The sequence below is a fragment of the Mobula hypostoma genome, chromosome 1 (assembly GCF_963921235.1).
Source record: "Mobula hypostoma chromosome 1, sMobHyp1.1, whole genome shotgun sequence".
Lineage (NCBI taxonomy): Eukaryota > Metazoa > Chordata > Chondrichthyes > Myliobatiformes > Myliobatidae > Mobula > Mobula hypostoma.
Window position 1 is genome coordinate 184,148,711 of NC_086097.1, and position 20,804 is coordinate 184,169,514.

At 43.7% G+C, this 20,804-nt stretch overlaps 1 long non-coding RNA gene across 1 annotated transcript in view; it reads right to left on the reverse strand.

The window, feature by feature from the left end:
• The window catches only part of LOC134342719 (uncharacterized), an 83,807-nt gene extending 63,229 nt beyond the window's left edge, over positions 1-20,578 (reverse strand). The window contains exon 1 of the long non-coding RNA XR_010017083.1: positions 20,471-20,578. This is a non-coding gene — a long non-coding RNA (uncharacterized LOC134342719). The remainder of the gene's footprint in view (positions 1-20,470) is intronic.
• Positions 20,579-20,804: the final 226 nt, after the last annotated feature.

Below are 20,804 nucleotides of genomic sequence, written 5' to 3' on the forward strand. Positions count from 1 at the left end.
AAAAAAGTCATTAAGAAGGTAAAGATGGAATACAAAGTTAACTAACCAATAATACTAAAGAGGATATCAAAAGTTTCTGTAGACGCATAAAGTATAAAAGAGAGGTGAGAATTTTGGGCAAATACATAGACTGCATGGAAATATTTAGAGGAATAAGGGCAAGTATGGACAGTATGGGCAAGCTGGGCTGAAGAGCCTGTTTTCTAAGCTGAATAGTTCTACTCTTTGACTCCGTGACTCTGGGGAGATCTATCTTCAGATACACTTACTTTCATCACTTTTAGCAAATCTCTAGCATAGAAATACTTTTTCACTTAGAAGGCCAGCTATCAGTTACTTAATGCAAATATTGCCACTCTATCACAATCAACTGTACTTCTCGATTGGCTGATCAAATGAAAATCAATGTGAACTACAAATGCTGTGAATCTGAAATTAAAAGAGAAAATGCTGGAAAAGCCCTGCAGGTCAGACAATATCAATAGAATGGTTAATGTAACACACATCAAAGTTGCTGGTGAACGCAGCAGGCCAGGCAGCATCTCTGGGAAGAGGTACAGTCGATGCTTCAGGCCGAGACCCTTCGTCAGGACTAACTGAAGGAAGAGCTAGTAAGAGATTTGAAAGTGGGAGGGGGAGGGGGAGATCCAAAATGATAGGAGAAGACAGGAGGGGGAGGGATAGAGCCGAGAGCTGGACAGGTGATTGGCAAAGGGGATATGAGAGGATCATGGGACAGGAGGTCCGGGGAGAAAGACAAGGGCGGGGGAACCAGAGGATGGGCAAGGGGTATAGTCAGGGGGACAGAGGGAGAAAAAGGAGAGTGAGAGAAAGAATGTGTGTATATAAATAAATAACGGTTGGGGTACCAGGGGGAGGTGGGGCATTAGCGGAAGTTAGAGAAGTCAATGTTCATGCCATCAGGTTGGAGGCTACCCAGACGGAATAGAAGGTGTTGTTCTTCCAACCTGAGTGTGGCTTCATCTTTACAGTAGAGGAGGCTGTGGATAGACATCCCATTCCCATCTTACAAACAGCTGCTCACAGGCTCGTGTTTAAGCATTGCTGGTGAGAATGCAGTTCCGCATCTGGGGAGAGCGGATGCTTGGGGCGCGCTCTGCCTTTTATCGCGCTCTGCTTTTTTTTTCGTAACAGTGAAAATATCTTCTGAAAGCGAAAACAGGGTACTAATGTAGGTCTTTCATAACAGTGAGGTTTCATAAAGCGAACATTCAAAAAGCGGGGGACACCTGTAATGGCAAGACTCTTGGCAGTGAGGAGGATCAGAGGAATCTTGGGGTCCGAGTCCATAGAACGCTCAAAGTAGCTGTGCAGGTTAACTCTGTGGTTAAGAAAGCATAGGTGCATTGGCCTTCATCAATCGTATAATTGAATTTAGGAGCCGAGAGGTAATGTTGCAGCTATATAGGACCCTGGTCAGACCCCACTTGGAGTACTGTGCTCAGTTCTGGTCACCTCACTACAGGAAGGATGTGGAAACCATAGAAAGGGTGCAGAGGAGATTTACAGGGATGTTGCCTGGATTGAGGAGCATGCCTTATGAGAATAGGTTGAGTGAACTTGGCCTTTTCTCTTTGGAGCGACGGAGGATGAGAGGTGACCTGATAGAGGTGTATAAGATGATGAAAGGCATTGATCGTGTGGATAGTCAGAGGCTTTTTCCCAGGGCTGAGATGGCTGCCACAAGAGGACACAGGTTTAAAGTGCTTGGAAATAGGTACAGAGGAGATGTCAGGGGTAAGTTTTCTACACAGAAAGTGGTGAGTGTGTGGAATGGGCTGCCGGCAATGATGGTGGAGGCAGATACGATAGGGTCTTTTAAGAGACTTTTGGATAGGTACATGGAGCTTAGCAAAATAGAGGGCTATAGGTAACCCTAGTAATTTCTAAGGTAGGGACATGTTCGGCACAGCTTTGTGGGCCGGAGGGCTTGTATTGTGCTGTAGGTTTTCTATGTTCTATGTTCTAAAGGAAGCAATTTGGTCCAGGTAGTGGAGAAAATGGGAAAGGTAATAGGTGGACTAAAGGCAATGTCTGTGACAGGGTGAAATAATGTACCTCTTAAAGAGTAGTTGCAGAACTCAAATTTACTGTTTCCAGTGTGTCTTTTTTTCTGTTAATATAGAGCTAGTGTTCTGAGAATGGTTCCAGAGTTAATGGTATGTTCCTTGTGTGAGATGAGGGAACATTTGGAGAGCTTCAGTCTCCCTAATAACCACATCTACATGAAGTGCACTACTCTACAGTTCCTTAGAGACTGTGTTGAAGAACTGGAGCTGCAGCTTGATGACCTTTGGCTCGTATAGGAGAATGAGGAGGTGATAGGAGCTACAGGGAGGTAGTTACCCCAAAGTTGCAGGAGGTATGTACCTGGGTGACTGTCAGGACAGGGAAAGGGAATAGGCAGCCAGAGTAGAGTAACCCTGTGGCCATCCCCACAATAATAAGTATACTGCTGGAAGAACGAGCTGCCCGAGTGAATCAGCAAGCAGGTCTATGGCTCAGAGTCTGGTTCTGTGGCTCAGAAGGAAAGGGGGTTAAAGATGAGTGCAGCAGTAATAGGGGATTTCATAGTTAGAGGAGCAAACAGGAGATTCTGGGGATGTGATAAAGACGCCTGGATGGTATTTTGCCTCTCAAATGCTAGGGTCATGACGTCTTGGATCAGGTTCCCAGCATTCAAAATAGGAGGGTCAGCGGGCAGAAGTTGTGGTACTTATTGGCACCAACGACATAGCTGGGAAATAGGAGAAGGTCCCGAAGAGAATATAGGGAGTTAGGCAGAAAGCCAAAAAAAAGGGTTGTAATCTTTGGATGCTGCCTGAGCCACATGCCAGTGAGAGTAAGGATAGGATAATTTGCCAGATGACTGTATGGCTGAAGAATTGGTGCAGGGGACAGGGTTTCAGATCTCTGAATTATTGAGATCGCTTCTGGATAAGGTATGACCTGCAACAATAAGAAAAGTAGGCACTTGAACCCAAGGGGGACAAATATCCTTACAGGCAGATTTGCTAGAGCTGTTAGAGAGGTTTTAAACTAATTTGGCAAAGGGATGGGAACTGGAATGATAGGGCTAAGGATATGGCAGTTGGTATACATGCAGGATGTAGTGAAACTGTGAAGAAGGACAGGCAGATGATAGGGAAAAATTGCAGTCAGTGGGATGAATGGAGGCAAAATGAAAAGGGTTATGAATACAGGAGTAAAGGTGTTATATTTGAACACTCGCAGTATACGGAATAAGGTAGATGATCTTGCAGCACAATTAGAGATTATCAGGTATGATGTTAAAGGCATCACTGAGTGGTGGCTGATAGAAAATCATAATTGGGAGCTTAACATACAAGGTTGCACTTTGTTTCAAAAGGACAAGCTGGTAGACACAGAGGGTGGTTCTGTTGGTAAAAAAAATAAATCAAATCCTTAGAAAGAGGTAAACAACAGGAATTCTGCAGATGCTGGAAATTCAAGCAACACACATCAAAGTTGCTGGTGAACGCAGCAGGCCAGGCAGCATCTATAGGAAGAAGCGCAGTCGACGTTTCAGGCCGAGACCCTTCGTCAGGACTAACTGAAGGAAGAGTGAGTAAGGGATTTGAAAGTTGGAGGGGGAGGGGGAGATGCAAAATGATAGGAGAAGACAGGAGGGGGAGGGATGGAGCCAAGAGCTGGACAGGTGATTGGCAAAAGGGATACGAGAGGATCATGGGACAGGAGGTCCAGGAAGAAAGGTGGGGGGGGGGACCCAGAGGACGGGCAAGAGGTATATTCAGAGGGACAGAGGGAGAAAAAGGAGAGTGAGAGAAAGAATGTGTGCATAAAAAGGAGTAACAGCTGGGGTACGAGGGGGAGGTGGGGCCTAGCGGAAGTTAGAGAAGTCAATGTTCATGCCATCAGGTTGGAGGCTACCCAGACGGAATATAAGGTGTTGTTCCTCCAACCTGAGTGTGGCTTCATCTTTACAGTAGAGGAGGCCGTGGATAGACATGTCAGAATGGGAATGGGATGTGGAACTAAAATGTGTGGCCACTGGGAGATCCTGCTTTCTCTGGCGGACAGAGCGTAGATGTTCAGCAAAGCGGTCTCCCAGTCTGCGTCGGGTCTCACCAATATATAAAAGGCCACATCGGGAGCACCGGACGCAGTATATCACCCCAGTCGACTCACAGGTGAAGTGATGCTTCACCTGGAAGGACTGTTTGGGGCCCTGAATGGTGGTAAGGGAGGAAGTGTAAGGGCATGTGTAGCACTTGTTCCGCTTACACGGATAAGTGCCAGGAGGGAGATCAGTGGGGAGGGATGGGGGGGACGAATGGACAAGGGAGTTGTGTAGGGAGCGATCCCTGCGGAATGCAGAGAGAGGGGGGGAGGGAAAGATATGCTTAGTGGTGGGATCCCGTTGGAGGTGGCGGAAGTTACGGAGAATAATATGTTGGACCCGGAGGCTGGTGGGGTGGTAGGTGAGGACTAGGGGAACCCTATTCCTAGTGGGGTGGTGGGAGGATGGAGTGAGAGCAGATGTACGTGAAATGGGGGAGATGCGTTTAAGAGCAGAGTTGATAGTGGAGGAAGGGAAGCCCCTTTCTTTAAAAAATGAAGACATCTCCCTCGTCCTAGAATGAAAAGCCTCATCCTGAGAGCAGATGCGGCGGAGACGGAGGAATTGCGAGAAGGGGATGGCGTTTTTGCAAGAGACAGGGTGAGAAGAGGAATAGTCCAGATAGTTGTGAGAGTCAGTAGGCTTATAGTAGTATATAGTACTTATAGTATTTGTCTACTATAAGCCTACTGACTCTCACAACTATCTGGACTATTCCTCTTCTCACCCTGTCTCTTGCAAAAACGCCATCCCCTTCTCGCAATTCCTCCGTCTCCGCCGCATCTGCTCTCAGGATGAGGCTTTTCATTCTAGGACGAGGGAGATGTCTTCATTTTTTAAAGAAAGGGGCTTCCCTTCCTCCACTATCAACTCTGCTCTTAAACGCATCTCCCCCATTTCACGTACATCTGCTCTCACTCCATCCTCCCACCACCCCACTAGGAATAGGGTTCCCCTGGTCCTCACCTACCACCCCACCAGCCTCCGGGCCAACATATTATTCTCCGTAACTTCCGCCACCTCCAACGGGATCCCACCACTAAGCATATCTTTCCCTCCCCCCCTCTCTCTGCATTCCGCAGGGATCGCTCCCTACACAACTCCCTTGTCCATTCGTCCCCCCCATCCCTCCCCACTGATCTCCCTCCTGGCACTTATCCGTGTAAGCGGAACAAGTGCTACACATGCCCTTACACTTCCTCCCTTACCACCATTCAGGGCCCCAAACAGTCCTTCCAGGTGAGGCATCACTTCACCTGTGAGTCGACTGGGGTGATATACTGCGTCCGGTGCTCCCGATGTGGCCTTTTATATATTGGTGAGACCCGACGCAGACTGGGAGACCGCTTTGCTGAACATCTACGCTCTGTCCGCCAGAGAAAGCAGGATCTCCCAGTGGCCACACATTTTAGTTCCACATCCCATTCCCATTCTGACATGTCTATCCACGGCCTCCTCTACTGTAAAGATGAAGCCACACTCAGGTTGGAGGAACAACACCTTATATTCCGTCTGGGTAGCCTCCAACCTGATGGCATGAACATTGACTTCTCTAACTTCCACTAGGCCCCACCTCCCCCTCGTACCCCAGCTGTTACTCCTTTTTATTCACACATTCTTTCTCTCACTCTCCTTTTTCTCCCTCTGTCCCTCTGAATATACCTCTTGCCCATCCTCTGGGTCACCCCCCCCTCGTCTTTCTCCCTAGGCCTCCTGTCCCATGATCCTCTCGTATCCCCTTTTGCCTATCACCTGTCCAGCTCTCGGCTCTATCCCTCCCCCTCCTGTCTTCTCCTATCATTTTGCATCTCCCCCTCCCCCTCCAGCTTTCAAATCCCTTACTCACTCTTCCTTCAGTTAGTCCTGACGAAGGGTCTCGGCCTGAAACGTCGACTGCGCTTCTTCCTATAGATGCTGCCTGGCCTGCTGCGTTCACCAGCAACTTTGATGTATGTTCCTTAGAAAGAGGTGACAGGTGAAGATAAAGTTGGTAAAGTTAAGAAACTGCAAGGGTAAAAAGACCCTAATGGGAGTTGTACACAGGTCTCCAAATAGTAGCCAGGATGTGGAATACAAATTTCAACAGGAGATAGAAAAAAAGTAATGTTACTATAATCATGCAGGATTTCACTATGCAGGTATTTCGGGAAAATGCTTGGATTTATTTCAGGCAACCTCAAGTATAATTGTTCCAAATGATTCATTCAAAGTATACAGGATAGAACATAAGAGTACAATCATCATCAGTGATCATTTGTAGATGAATATGTTTCTTCTCCTGGTGGTTCATCTGGTCATTTGTGGGTCTTGAGATGACTGAAGAGGCTGATCCGTGATCCACAAGTCTTATTGCAGTGTTGGCAGGTGGAGGTCATTGAAGTGATGGTGGATGTAGCTGGTTGGACCTTTCCCAGTCCCTCCTTACATTGAAGCCGCTTTGTCTCAGCAGCACGGTGGAGGTATTCTTCGAGCTGTGCAGTCCCCTTATAGACAGTCCTCCTTCAGCTTTTCCTATCCTGTGCTAATTTCTCCCATCCATTCTGGCTCTTCATCAGGTGGGTCTTGATGGTGTCCTTGAACCACTTTTTCTGCCCGCCAGGAGTGTGCTTTGCATCCTTGAGTTGTCCAAACAGAAGTTGTTTAGGGAGGCAGGCGTCAGGCATAAGGATGACGTGGCTGACCCATGGCAATTGGTGTTGAGTCATGATTGTGGCTATGGAGTTTATATTAGCTTCCTCCAGGATGCTGGAGAAAGCTCATCTATTCTTCCAGCTAGTGCTCAGAATCTTTCGGAGACATCTTTGATGGTAAGTTTCTAGGAATTTTACGTGCCTGCTGTATGTTGTCCATGACCCCAATCCGTACAGCAAGGAGGAGAGGGCTATAGCCTTATAGACCAGAAACTTAGTGTTGGTCTTGGTATCCTTCTTTCTCAGCTTGCCAAAAGCTCTACCTCCACAGCCTATTCTGCAGTTCATTTCAAGGTCAATGTTCACGCCGGCACTTGAAGAAACGGGCTGCGCAGATATGGGAAATGATCAATGTTCTCCAGAGGGATGATGTCATCTTGGATAGCTGGAGGTTTAGGAGCTTGATCTGGAGCAGATTGGTGCAGATCTAAACATGAAGAAAACCCAAGTCCTGCACCAGCCTGCTCCTGATCAGGCTCCTACATCTCCAAAAGAGTACAACACTGTACAAGCCACTTGGTCTACAATTTTGTGCCAATACTGATGCCAATTTATATTAAATATCCTCATCCTGTGAATAATCTTTCTTTCCTTCATATTCATATATCCATCTAAAGTCCTCTTAAATGCCACCAAACTGCTTGATTCCACTCCTACCCCAATAACGTACTGCAGTCACCTATCGTTGTTTATGTAAAATAGTTGCCCCTCATGCTGCTTTTAAATTTCCTCCCTTTAAACTTAAAAACATGTCTTCTGGTATTTCACAAAAAAACAGAAAATCTGCAGAGGCTGGAAATCCAAGCAACACACACAAAATACAGGAGGAACTCAGCAGGCCAGGCAGCATTTATGGAAAAGAATACAGTCGATGCTGCCTGGCCTGCTGAGTTCCTCCTGTATTTTATGTGTGCCTTCCGGTATTTGAGATTTCTATTTTGGGGAAAAGTGACTTGGAAATTTTCTTCTATCCACCTCCTGACTTGTGCTTTTCAAGAACCTTTTCATGGAGTTGCTTGGCGTGTCCTTTTGTCTTAATGGTGTAGATTTTGCCAGGATACTGACTCACCAGCAGTTGGACCTTCCAGCTACAGGTGTATTTTTACTACAATCAATTGAAACACCTAAACTGCACACAGGTGATCTCCATTTAACTAATTATGTGAATTCTAAAACCAATTAGCTGCACCAGTGATGACTTGGTATTTTCATATTAAAGGGAGTAAATACTTATGCAAACAATTATTTTGTGTTTTATATTTGTAATTAATTTAGGTCACATCTGTTTTCACTTTGACATGAAAGAGTCTTTTCCTGTTGATCAGTATCAAAAAAGCCAAATTAAATCCACTGTGATTCAGTGTTGTGAAACAATAAAACACGAAAACTTCTAAGGGAGGCGAGTACTTTTCACAGGCACTGAATTTTGCAACAGTCTCACTGTCAAAGACACTAGCAGTACAGTGGAAATTCCAGGGCATGAAGTGTGTGAAGTTACCATTACCATAGAGAAGATTCTTGGGAAACCTAAATGTCTGAAGGTAGATAAGTCACCTGGATCAGATGGTGAAAGTGGCTGAAGAGATTGCAGAGCATTAGTAATGATCTTTCAAGAATCACTAGATTCTGGAATGGTTCCAGAGATTGAAAGATTGCAAATGATACTTCACTCTTCAAGAGGGGAGGGAGGCAGAAGAAAGGAAACTATAGGTCAGTTAGTCTGACCTCGGTGTTTGGGAAGATCTTGGAGTCAATTGCTGAGCATGTGGTTTCCGGGTACTTGGAGGCACATGATAAAATGAGCCATAGTAAGCATGGTTTCCTCACGGGAAAATCTTGCCTGACAAATCTGTTGGAATTCTTTGAAGAAACAACAAGCAGTATAGACAAAGAAGAATTGGTTGATGTTGTGTATTTGGATTTTCAAAAGGCCTTTGACAAGGTGCCAAACATGAGGCTGCTTAACAAGCTACAAGCCCTTGGTATTAAAGGGAAGATTCTAGCATGAATAAAACAGTGGCTGGCAGGCAGAAAGCAAAGAGTGGGAATAAAGGGGGCCTATTCTGGTTGGCTGCCGCTGACTAGTGGTTTTCCTCAGGGGTCTGGCTTGGGATAGATTCTTTTTACATTATCTGTTAATGACTTGGATGATGGAATTGATAGCTTTGTTACAAAATTTGCAGATGATATGAAGGTAGGTGGAGTGACAGGTAGTTTTGAAGAAGTTGAGAGGTTACAGAAGGACTTAAACAGATTAGGAGAATGGGCAAAAAAGTGGCAGATAGAATACCAAATCCAGAGTGTATAGTCATGCACTTTGGTAGAAGAAATAAAAGGGTTGGCTATTTTCTAGTTAGAGAGAAAATACAAAAAACTGAGTTGCAAAGGGTCTTAGGAGTGCTTGTGCAGGATTCCTGAAAGGTTAATTTGCAGGTTCAGTCTGTGGTGAGGGTGGCAAATATGATGTTAGCAATTATTTCAAGAGGACTAAAATATAAAAACATAGATGTGATGTTGAGACCTTATAGAACACTGGTGAAGCCTCACTTGGAGTATTGTGAGCAGTTCTGGGCCCCTTATCTTAGAAAGGATGTGCTGAAACTGGAAAAGACTCAAAGTGAGTCCACAGAAGTGATTCCAGGTTTGAACAGACTGTTGTATGAGGCATGTTTGATGGCTCTGGGCCAGTATCCACTGCAATTCAGAAGAATGAGGGGTGACCTCATTGAAACCTTTCGAATGGTGAAAGACATTGATAGAGTGAATGTGGAAAGGATGTTTCCTATGATGGGAGAGTCTAAGAACAGAGGAGACAGCCTCAGGACAGAGAGGCATCCTTTTAGAATGGAGTTGAAGGGGAATTTCTTTAGCAAGAGAGTGCTGAATCTGTGGAATTCTTTGCTACAGGTAGCTGTAGAAGCCAAGACTTTATTTATATTTAAGGCAGAGGTCAATAGATTCTTGACTGGTCAGGGCATGAAGGGACATGGGGGGGAAAGTAGGAGATTGGGTCTGAGAGGACAAATAGATCAGCCATGATGAAACGTTGAAGCAGACTCAGTGGGACAAACTACCTAATTCTGCTCCTATATCTCATGGTCTTATGGTCTTACTACTGTCCTTGTTCTTTCTCCTTACCAGAATATTCTGATCCTGAGCTATGCTCAGCTGCTCTTTAAACAACTCCCATATGTTAGACGTGAACTTGACTGACAATAGCTGCTCCCAATCAATGCCTCTTCATTCCTGTTTTCTTCTGTCATAATTTGCCCTCCCCTATTTTAATACCTTTCCAGAAGATAGTCTTTAATTTCAGAATATCTTCTAAGTAGGCTCCAGCAAAGGGATTGCTTCAAATTAATTTGATATTCAATATAGTATACTTTCTGGTTTAAAAAAAACATTAGAACAAAAACATTCAAATCATTCCACAAGGAAATCCAGATGAAGAGAGTTTCCAGATGGATTGTGGAAACGTGACTCATGCATAGGTGCTTACCTGATGTAATCAAACTCAGTAATTGCTTCCGCCTTGTCTAATTTATGTTTGTATTTGAAATTTGGAAAATAGGAAGGAATTGATTCCACACAGAGGCAAATATTTACAATGTGTAGTACATATCTAATTTTTCTTAGAGTATGATTTTAAAAATAATCATTGTTCCCTTTTGCATTCAGTTATTAATGCACCTAAGGCATTTGTAATAACAATCAAACATTGTCATGTATTCAATGTAATTAATAATTGTTTTTCAATATCTTATTGAATTATTTTCACTACAATTAATTCTGAAGGCAGAAGGGTGGGGAAGTGAATGATGTGAGAGGCTGGGAGGTGATTGGTGGAAGGCCTACCAAGCGCTAACAGAGAAGGAATCTGAGAGGTGAGGACAGTGAACTGTGGAATAAATGAAAGGAGGTGGGAAACAGAAGTAAGACTGTGAAGCTGATGGGAAAGTCATCAGGGCATGGGAAGGGAAAGAGAAGGGGTAAAGGAGAATTCTGCAGAATTCCTGTTGTTTGGGTAAAGGAGCCTCTTTTTTTCAGAAAACTCTGCTCCCCCTCCACTGCTATCAATGCAGCTCACACCTGTACCTCTTCCATTTCCCAGATGTCTGCTCTCAACCCCTCCCCCCGCCCCCACCGCCACCACAAGGAGAGAGATCCACTTGTGCTCATCTACCACTCCATGAGCTTTTGTATCCAAAACTTCCACCATCTCTAATGGGACCCACCACCAGACTACCCACACTTCCACTCTCCACTTTCCACAGGGATTGTCCTCTCCACAACTGGCCTGTCTGCTGGTCCCTACATACTGATAGACTCCGGGCACTTATAACTGCAATCATGTGCTCTTAAGGAAATAAAGCACTGTTAAAGGCGCCTTCTTTTGAGGGAGGCTTTAAAATGATGTCTTGTCTTCCACCTTGGGACTTAGTAACATATCCTGTTGAACTTTTGAATGCTAGACTTTCCTAACATTTATTCCTCAACGGGCACAATGAAAAACATATTTTTGGTCCAAGTAGCTCATCACTGTGCAGCTGCAGTAAATTATCTACCATGTTTCCTCACAACAGAAGTGACTATACTTCAAAAGTATTTTATTGGTCATGAGGTTCACTGGGATATCCTGAGATTATGAGATTATATATATATATATATATATATATATACACAAGTTATTTTTTTTATCTAATTCATTTGCAGTGAATTAGATATAAAGAATAACAGGTATGTTGAAGTGATTATGATGAGTTCTGTCTCCAGTGCCTGTAACCTAAAGCTTGCAATCAATTATTTTTATGACAATCATTTGTATCTACCACTTACTGCTTTAACATATGATAATATAGTAGCATTATTTTTGTACTGAAGTTCGACTGGTTGTAGCTGTTATCTGTATGGAAGGTGTTTCATTTCTTGTGTTGATATCATCGTTGACATCAATGGGCTGTGTGCTCAATTCAAGGTTTGGCTGATATACAACTCAGACTGAAAAACTGGATTTGTGAAGAAATGCTGCAAGATTGCTGGGATTTATTTTTAAATTAAAAAAAAGTGGTACAGTTGTACATCAGATTTTACAGTTGTGCAAATAAAGTTCTTGATTTTACAGAACTGAAGTAGTAGGAATTAACATTAACAGAAACATTTGGAAGCACTCAATGAATTAGATAGGATATGCAGAAAAAAGTGAATTAAAGATCAATGAAACCCTTCATCAAATAACATTAACCTAAATTTTCTTGAAATTAGTAGATAACCAATTAGCTTGTGTCCTGAAGTTATGCAGAAGTTTCTCGATGAGGCAATCAATTATTATTGTTATTGTGGAAAAAAACTAGAGCAACATCTGGAGAATGCACTTCTCCGCAAAAGTGGGATGTGGTCTGCATGGATTTTCATAAAACATTTGCAAAAGTGCTTGACCCTCATGGTAGGCTGGTCCAAAATATCAAGTTAAATTGGGTCCACAGTGAGTTGAGTACAAAATTGCCTTAGTCATAGAAAGCAAACAATCATGGTGGAAGGTTTTTTCTCTGTCTGGAGGTCAGTGACTAGCAGTGTTCTGTAGCTGCCAGAGGTAGGACCTTTGGTTGTTTGTGATATACATGAATAATTTGGATGGAATTGTAGATGGTCTGATTAGTACATTTGCAGATAACATGAAAATTGGTAGAATTGTGGATAGTGAGGAAGGTTGGCGAATGATACAGCAGGATATAGAAATATCAGATGGAGTTTTATCTGGATAAATGTAAAGTGTTGCATTTTGGAAAATCAAATGCAAGGGAAAAGTATACAGTAAATGGCAAGGTCAATAAGAACATTGATATGGGGTACAAGGTCCATGAAAGCAGAGGCACGCTTGCCCTCTTTGAACATGGCACTGAGCAGATAATTCAGGAAGACATATTGCAGCTGTATGTATAAAATTTTAGTTAGGCCACGTTTAGAGAATTTTGTGCAGTTCTGATTGCTGCATTATAGTAAGGATACAGAGGTTTTGGAGAGAGAGCAGAAAAGATGCCTGTACTGAAGAGTATTACCTATAGGGAGAGGATGGACAACTTGGATTATTTTTAACGGAGTATCAGAGGCTGAGGAGAGAACTAATATATGTATACAAAAGTATGAGCAGTATCTATAGGATAGAAAGTCTTTTATCCCATGATACAAAGGTCTAATACCAGAGCACATTGCTTTATCATGAAAGGGGGAAAGTTTAACGGAGATTTGCAATACAAATCTTCTTCCAGAGTGTGGCAGGTGCCTGGAACATTCTACCACAGGAGTGCAAGAAGTAGACTCAATGGTAATGTTTAAGAGGCACCTAGACAGACATATGATCTAGCAGGGAATAGAAGGATACAGACCATGTACAGGCAGCTGGGATCCGTTATACTGGTAATCATGTCAGTACAGAAATGATGGACCATAATGGCTTTTCCAACACTGTATGTTCTATGTTCTAAAACGCTGAAGATGCCATTCCTTCAGGTTTTTAAAATTCCAAGTCCTTTCAAAAACAGTAACATCCATTTTGCCTTATTTGTTAAATCTTATTTTAACTTACTTTCTTTACTGAGTCTTTGCTTAGCCATCTTGATTGGCTAAGCTGGGTGATTGATACTTTAAACCAACTGATGAAACACAGACCACAAGGACAAAAGCGGCTAGCATATTACAACACTATGACCTGCACAACATCCTAACATGGAATATAGTGTCTTTGTTCCTTTATTGTCACTGATCATTAACTTAGAGCTCCCTATCCAATACTATTGTGGGAGTACCTTCATCAAAGGCTTGAGGAAGTTGAAGAAGGTGCCTCATCACTACCTTCATGAGGGCAATTAGGGGTGTTATTTTCTAAAATTAACATCAGAAGCAATTAAACTTATCGAAAAATGCCTACCAAAAATATCACTCAGTCATTGCTGACGCCTATCTTCATGGTCAAGATCATCTTGCTTCTACCCATAGTCCAATAAAGCTAACTGTCAGTGTTCAGCTATATTTTTTGCATTTATAGCTAAAATGCAATGATCTTATGGGAATTAAAATATGTGATTATCATTCTTCACAATTCCATGAAAGATAATTTTATTAATGTGTTGTTTCATTCGAGATCCAAAGTGTGGCACTCATTCAAAGTACACACAACATTCTTTGTGGAATTGGTCACCTTGCTTCCATACAGAACACATCATAAAATTGATCACAGAGAATTCTACTGATATAGTCAGCATGTTCGCTAGCTCGGGTGCCAGTGCATAGTTAACAATCATGACATTTGCAAAGAAATCTATTCACTTTAAGATATTCTGCTACTAGGTCACCAGTGCCATTGTATCTAAGCCTGAATGGCACAAAACTTTGAGAATACAGCAGTCCTGTGAATGCCTTTTGTATTAACTTGGAGGAAGAGAGGAATTAAAAGTCAATTTCCTCTTGTTTCTTAAGAAAAGGCAACTGTAATCATATGCAGAGGAAAACGGGCAGAGCAAGAAGATACAGCAGAAGACACTTGGTATATACCGTATTACATTTCTATCTGATTGAGGGATCCCATAGATGTAAAAATGCACAGGTCTCCTGTAAAATCTAATCCACTATTTGTTTGCTGTCGACAGCCAATGTTGAGTGACTAATTTTCAGAAATCAGGAAAAAAAGAAAGCTACTTTGTGTAGCACCTAAAAATTCAATTAATTGACTCACAGAGCATTTTGTGCAGTACCTACAACAATTTCAATCAGAAATAAACAATAAAAAAATCAGTACTTACTGATGAAGTCTGTTTTTTACCCTTCAAAATTCATATATATCTATCAGGTTAACATAAAGAGAATCTCTGATTCACACTATGGCATCTGGCAGTGTGCATTTCATATCTGAACACCATTTCTATGATTTTAATCCATATATCCATAGCTGGCAGATGATAAACCCAAGGGATAGAGCAGATAATGGAAATCCAGAGCACCACACAAAATGCTGGAATAGCTCAGCAAGTCAGGCAGCATCTATGGGGGGAGTAAACAGTTGACAATTCAGGTTGAGGCCCTGCTCCAGGACTGGAAACTGAAGGGGAAGTAGGCAGAAGAAGAAGTTGGGGGGGGGGGGGGGGAGGGGAGGTAATACAAACTGGCAGGTGATCCATAAAACCAGGTGACAAGGAATTTGTGTGGCTGGTGGAGGAGGTATGAAGTGACAATCTGTTAGGTGATAGATGGAAAAGGTAAAGGGCTGGAGAAGAAGGAATTTGATATGAATTTGATAGAAGAGACAGGAGAGAGGACCATGGGAGGAATGGAAGGAAGAGGGCCACCAGAAGGAGGTGTTGGGTAGCTGAGGAGAAGGAAAGGGATGTGAGGGGAATTGGAATATGGAATGGAAAAGAGAGAAGGGGGAGGGGTGAGAAATTAATTAAAGTTAGAGAATTCAATGTTCTTGCCATCAAGTTAGAGGCTACCCAGGCACAACACATATAAGGTACTGCTTCTCCAACCTGTGGCAGTAGAGGAGCCCAGTGTCTGGCATGTCAGATTGGGAACGGGGAATAGAATTAAAATGGGTTGTCACTGGGAAATCCTGATTGTTGTGGCGGATGAGTACATCTCAGAACACTGAGTCCACCTCCAGCAATTCATATGCTAACATCCTGCAATGCCCCTTCCATATCCCAGTACCCTTTACTTAACTCTAGACACGCTTTTCAGCTTCTAGTCAACTGAAATACCACCTCTCCCGCTGGACGCCGCACCAAACTTGATATTCCTCTGCAGTAGATCCATTGCATGGCTGAGTGCACAAAGATACAGTTCTTAGGCACAGACTGTATATATAACTTGGGTGCATAAGACTTTGTGTAGTACTGCAGTAATTTTATGGATTGCACTGTCCTGCTGCCACAAAAAACAAAACAAATCTCATGACTTATGTGAGTGACTTACCTCATGACTCTGATTCTGATATGTGTCTCTATGGTGGACTGAGAGTAGAAAGGGGAGATGGAGAGGGGAGGGGAAGGAAGCACCAGAGAGATATTCTGTAATGATCAATAAACCAATCGTTTGGAATCAAATGACCATGCCTGGTGTCTCAGGGCTGGGTGTGCCCGTTCACCCCAAGCACTCCTTCTCTGCCACCTGTCCCACACCCCTCCTGAGGTGCTCCGCTCTCACCATTCCCAACATCAATGCTTCCACCAGATTTACATACTTAATCTCTGCCCTACATTGACAAATGCAGTACTGTGCAAAAGTATTATAGTCATCCTAGCTATAAGGTGTAAAGCTATAATCCTAGCATCTACGTGCTTATATACTTTGTAATGGTGGTACCTTAACAAGCTCAGGCCTAAATTTATTGCCATACGCGGGTATAAATGCCATGCAAATGAGCTTTTTTGCAACGACAATACCTAAAAAGCCTGATAAATATAAATTACATAAACTTATATCAACCCATACCTCACAAGACAAAATAAGCAAAAGTAATATAACATTAGTACTATTTGAAGAAAATATAGTCTGAGGTAGAATTACAGTATTTCAGGTCAATTCAAGAACCGAAAGGCAGTAGGAACAAAGCTGCTGTTCAGGTGTTTATCTTCAGGTTCCTGTACTTCCTGCCTGATGGCATCAATGAGTAGGTTGTGTAACGGTCTTTGCCCCACTGACCCCCTTTGCCTAGGGTGAATAGTCGTCAACCCCGCCAAACAGTGCAACTGCTTTGGTGCGGATAAGGTGTGAGTCGCCCAATGATCAGCAACAACACAAATATGAAACAATATACAAAGAAGTGTGAGTAAAGGATTATACTTTATAGCAAATTTTTGGTAATGGGTTAGTAGCAACAACTACACGAAAAGGCGCCACATAAGTAACTTATCAGTCTTGTGCACATAATATTTTAATATGTTGGAGCTCACGCCTCCGATTCCATCCACAACTTCCTTCTGAGACTCCGACCACCCTCCGAACCCCCGAGGTCCGGTGTCCGCCACCTGGGAACCACCGTCCGTTCCTCACACGTCCGTCCTTTCTGCTCGTCTCCCGATAAAGCCCGTGCTCCTCAACTCAGCACACATACACAAGATATCAGAACATGACTTCCATTGGCTAACAAATGAATACAATTTCCATTATCACTCTGTATAACCCAAACATTGCAGTTACAGAGAACCCCTTGCTCAGCAGTTAACATTACGAGAAGCCACTTTAATATAACACTTCAGAGAAGCCATCTTGGTAATAAGCGATCAACAGTTAACAGTCCACCTATTATACTGAGAGCCCTACATTCTACCCCCACCGAAATAAGTCATGCCCTCATGACGCTCAGATAATTCACCATCCCTTCCTGCAGAGCACACAGCCCAATCCACGTGCAGAAAGCAATGATCTGACTCCCCAGCATAGTAGAGATCACACCTTGTTCCCTGGGTGCTACATTGACCAACCTCTCTGGGGGTTTCCAACTCCTCTGAGGTCTATGCACCCCCTCGTCTACCCATTCTGCCTCGGACACTACAGGGGACCCTTTGAAACTACAAGGCAAATCCTCTCCCGAGTAGTCACCCAAGCCCCTCTGCACCTCGGAACCCTCTATCTCTGGTTCAGGCCCTACATCCTCTCCTCCAGCATCCTGCGGTGCCACGGACTGCCCCTCAGTAGCCCCTTCTAACCCAGTGCAGGAAAGGCCAGGAGTCTCTTCCTCCATCCCGGGAGCATCAGCGAACAGCAGAATATACCAACCATCCCAGTCATCATCTTCTGAATCAGTATCCCTCACAGGGGTTGGGCCCGGGCCCGTCTCTCCCAGGGTAGGCACATCCTCCACTCTGCGGGGATGCAGAGTCTTGGTACTGAGTGCAGCCGCCTCGTCAGGCTCCCGATCTACCTGCACATCTTGCCCCGGGGCAACAGATGATTCCGATAGAGAATCTCGACAGGCCCCTTTCCATCCTCAGGCCGTACCCGGATGAGGACCCGGTCTCCCAGCAGGAGTTGAGACAACTTTACTTTCTGGTCGTATCTCCTCTCATTACCTTGATTCTGCTAGGCGGCAGCCTCCGCAGCCAACTTGTAAGCTATTTTCAGTCCTTGCCTCATATCAGACACATACTTCAAGTAAGGCTTCAGTGACACCTCACCCGCATCAGTCCCGAAACAAAGGTCAATGGGCAACCTTGCCTCACTCCCAAACATAAGATAATAGGGCAAGTAACCAGTAGCTTCATTGCGTGTACAATTGTAACAGTGAACTAGATGCCCAATAAGTCGACTCCAACGATTCTTTTTGCTGATCTCCAGAGTCCCGAGCATGTCTGGTAGTGTCCGATTGAACCTTTCCGGCTGGGGATCACCCTGCGGATGATAGGGTGTGGTCCTTGACTTCTCAACCCCCAGCATGCCCAGCAACTCATAGATGAGTTTGCTCTCAAAGTCTCATCCCTGGTCACTATGGATCCGCTGAGGAAGACCAGAATGCACAAAATACTTCTCCCAGAGCACTTTTGCCACTGTAGTCGCCCTCTAATCCCTACACACCAGGTCCAAAGGCCCCGCACTCTGCAAGTGGGACAAAGGGGCAGCCTGCCCGGGCAGCGTCTTCTGTTGTATGCAACGAATGCAGGACTTGCAGTACTCTTCAACCTCTGTCCTCATTCCGGGCCAGTACAACCGATCCTTGAACAATCCATAGGTCTTTTCCACCCCCAAATGTCCAGAGTCATCATGGAGGGTCTTCAACACAACCTTCCGATACTTCTCCAGCAAGACCAGCTGCCAGCACCGAGGTCGGTCCGGGGATGACTGTATAACCCAAACATTGCAGTTTCAGAGAACCCCTTGCTCAGCAGTTAACATTATGAGAAGCCATTTTAATATAACACTTCAGAGAAGCCATTTTGGTAATAAGCGATCAACAGTTAACAGTCCATCTAGTATACTGAGAACCCTACAGTTGCATGATCCAGATAGGTGGGGGTCCTGAATGATAGGTGTTGCCTTCCTGAGACATTGACTCTTGCAGATATCCTCGGTGGTGGAGGAACATAATGGAACTGGCTAAACTCATTACTCTCTGTAGCCTTTCGTTTTGCTGTGCATGGTGTTCCCATACCAGGTTGTAATACAACCCAACCATTGAACATCTGGAAATGTTTGTCAGAGTCAGAGCAGAGTGTAAAACCAGCCATATCTCGTCCGCTGTAGACCTGCTGTGGAAGAAGGCAAACTGAAGTGTGTCCAGGTCCCTGCTGAGGTAGGAGTTGATTCAAGCCATAACCAACATCCTGAAATACTTTATTACAATGGATGTAGGCACTAAAGGATGGAAAGATATTCACAGGCCCACTGCAAGCCTCCAATTCCAAATGTCCTCACAAATTTGATGGAAATATATCTTTTTCTGTTCAACCGACGTTACTCCATGTAGATTGGATCCAGAACTGTCTTCAACATACAAGTTTCCCTAAGTGTTCGAAATAGACTGATGTGGAGCAAAGTGAGTGTTAGATTGTGAGCTCCAAATAAACAATGTCTGTCAGGGACTTCAATAAGTACTTCTCATGAAATGCATTACTTAAAGGAGCTGTAACCAGTTCTGCAAATAGATATAGTTGCCAGTATACTTGCAGCAACAAGAGTGACATGTATTTAGAACAGAGATGAGAAGGAACACACAGAATGCTGGAGGAACTGAGCAGACCAGGCAGCGTCTCTGGTAAAAAGTACAGTTGACGTTTCCAGCCGAAACCCTTCAGCAGGACTCGAAATATCGACTGTACTCTTTTCCATAGATACCGCCTGGTCTCTTGAGTTCCTCCAGCATTTTGTGTGTGTTGCTCGGATTTCCAGCATCTGCAGATTTTCTCTTGTTTGAGAGATGAAGAGGAATTTCTTTAGGCAGAGGGTGGTGAATCTGTGGAATTCATGCCACAGATGTCTGTGAAGTCCAAGTCGATGAGTTGAATAGCCTGATTGTGCTCCTAAGTCTTATGGTGTCCTGGTCTTATGGTCCCATAATTCGCAAAAATCACCACCTACTCAGTTTTTGGTGATATTAGTGAAGGGGAAAATGATGATAAGAAGAACTTTCCCCTGCTTTAAGTAAGTTTTTGACTATAGGCAGTTTCCTTATTTGTTTTAAGTACAATTTTAAAGGAGAAAGCAGCTAAATAATTCTTACCCTGCTACTTCTGATCTGTCCATAAGAAAATGACCAGCAAACCTCACTTTTTCTCCTTGTACCCTGATGGCTTGTCATCAATCATGAAGAAATTGCCCTGTAGCAGGGCACATGATGTAACTTTGATTAGACACAACTTGTTCTATCACTAAGCTGCCTCATTACCAAACTTTCTACATATTTCACAGTACTAAGTTTAAAAGTTATAAGACCATAATTAGGAGCAGAGTTAGGCCATTCAACCCATTTGATCATAGCTGATTGACATCCCCTCTCAATCCCATCCTTCTGCTTTTTCTCTGTAGCCTTTGGCACCCTTATAATAAGAACTAATCAACCTCCCATTTATGAGGGGTGATTGATAAGTTTGTGGCCCAAGGTAGAAGGAGTCAATTTTAGAAAACCTAGCACACTTATTTTTCAACATAGCCCCCTCCTACATTTACATACTTAGTCCAGGAGTTGTGGAGCATACGGATCCCTTCTTTGTAGAAGTCGGCACCTTGGGCTTCCAGAAAGTGGTCCACAGCAGGGGTGATTGATTAATTCGTGGCCTAGGGTAGAAGAAGATGAGTTATTAACTTCAGTCTTTCTGCATAATCACTCAAAGAGTTGAACTGCACATGCATGTAACGAGAGCTGTATAACTCATCTCCTTCTACCTTAGGTCATGAACTTATCAATCACCCCTGCCATGGACCACTTTCTAGAGGTCCAAGACACCAACTTTTACAAAGAAGAGATCCATATGCTTCACGACCACCGGACTGAGTGTGTAAATGTA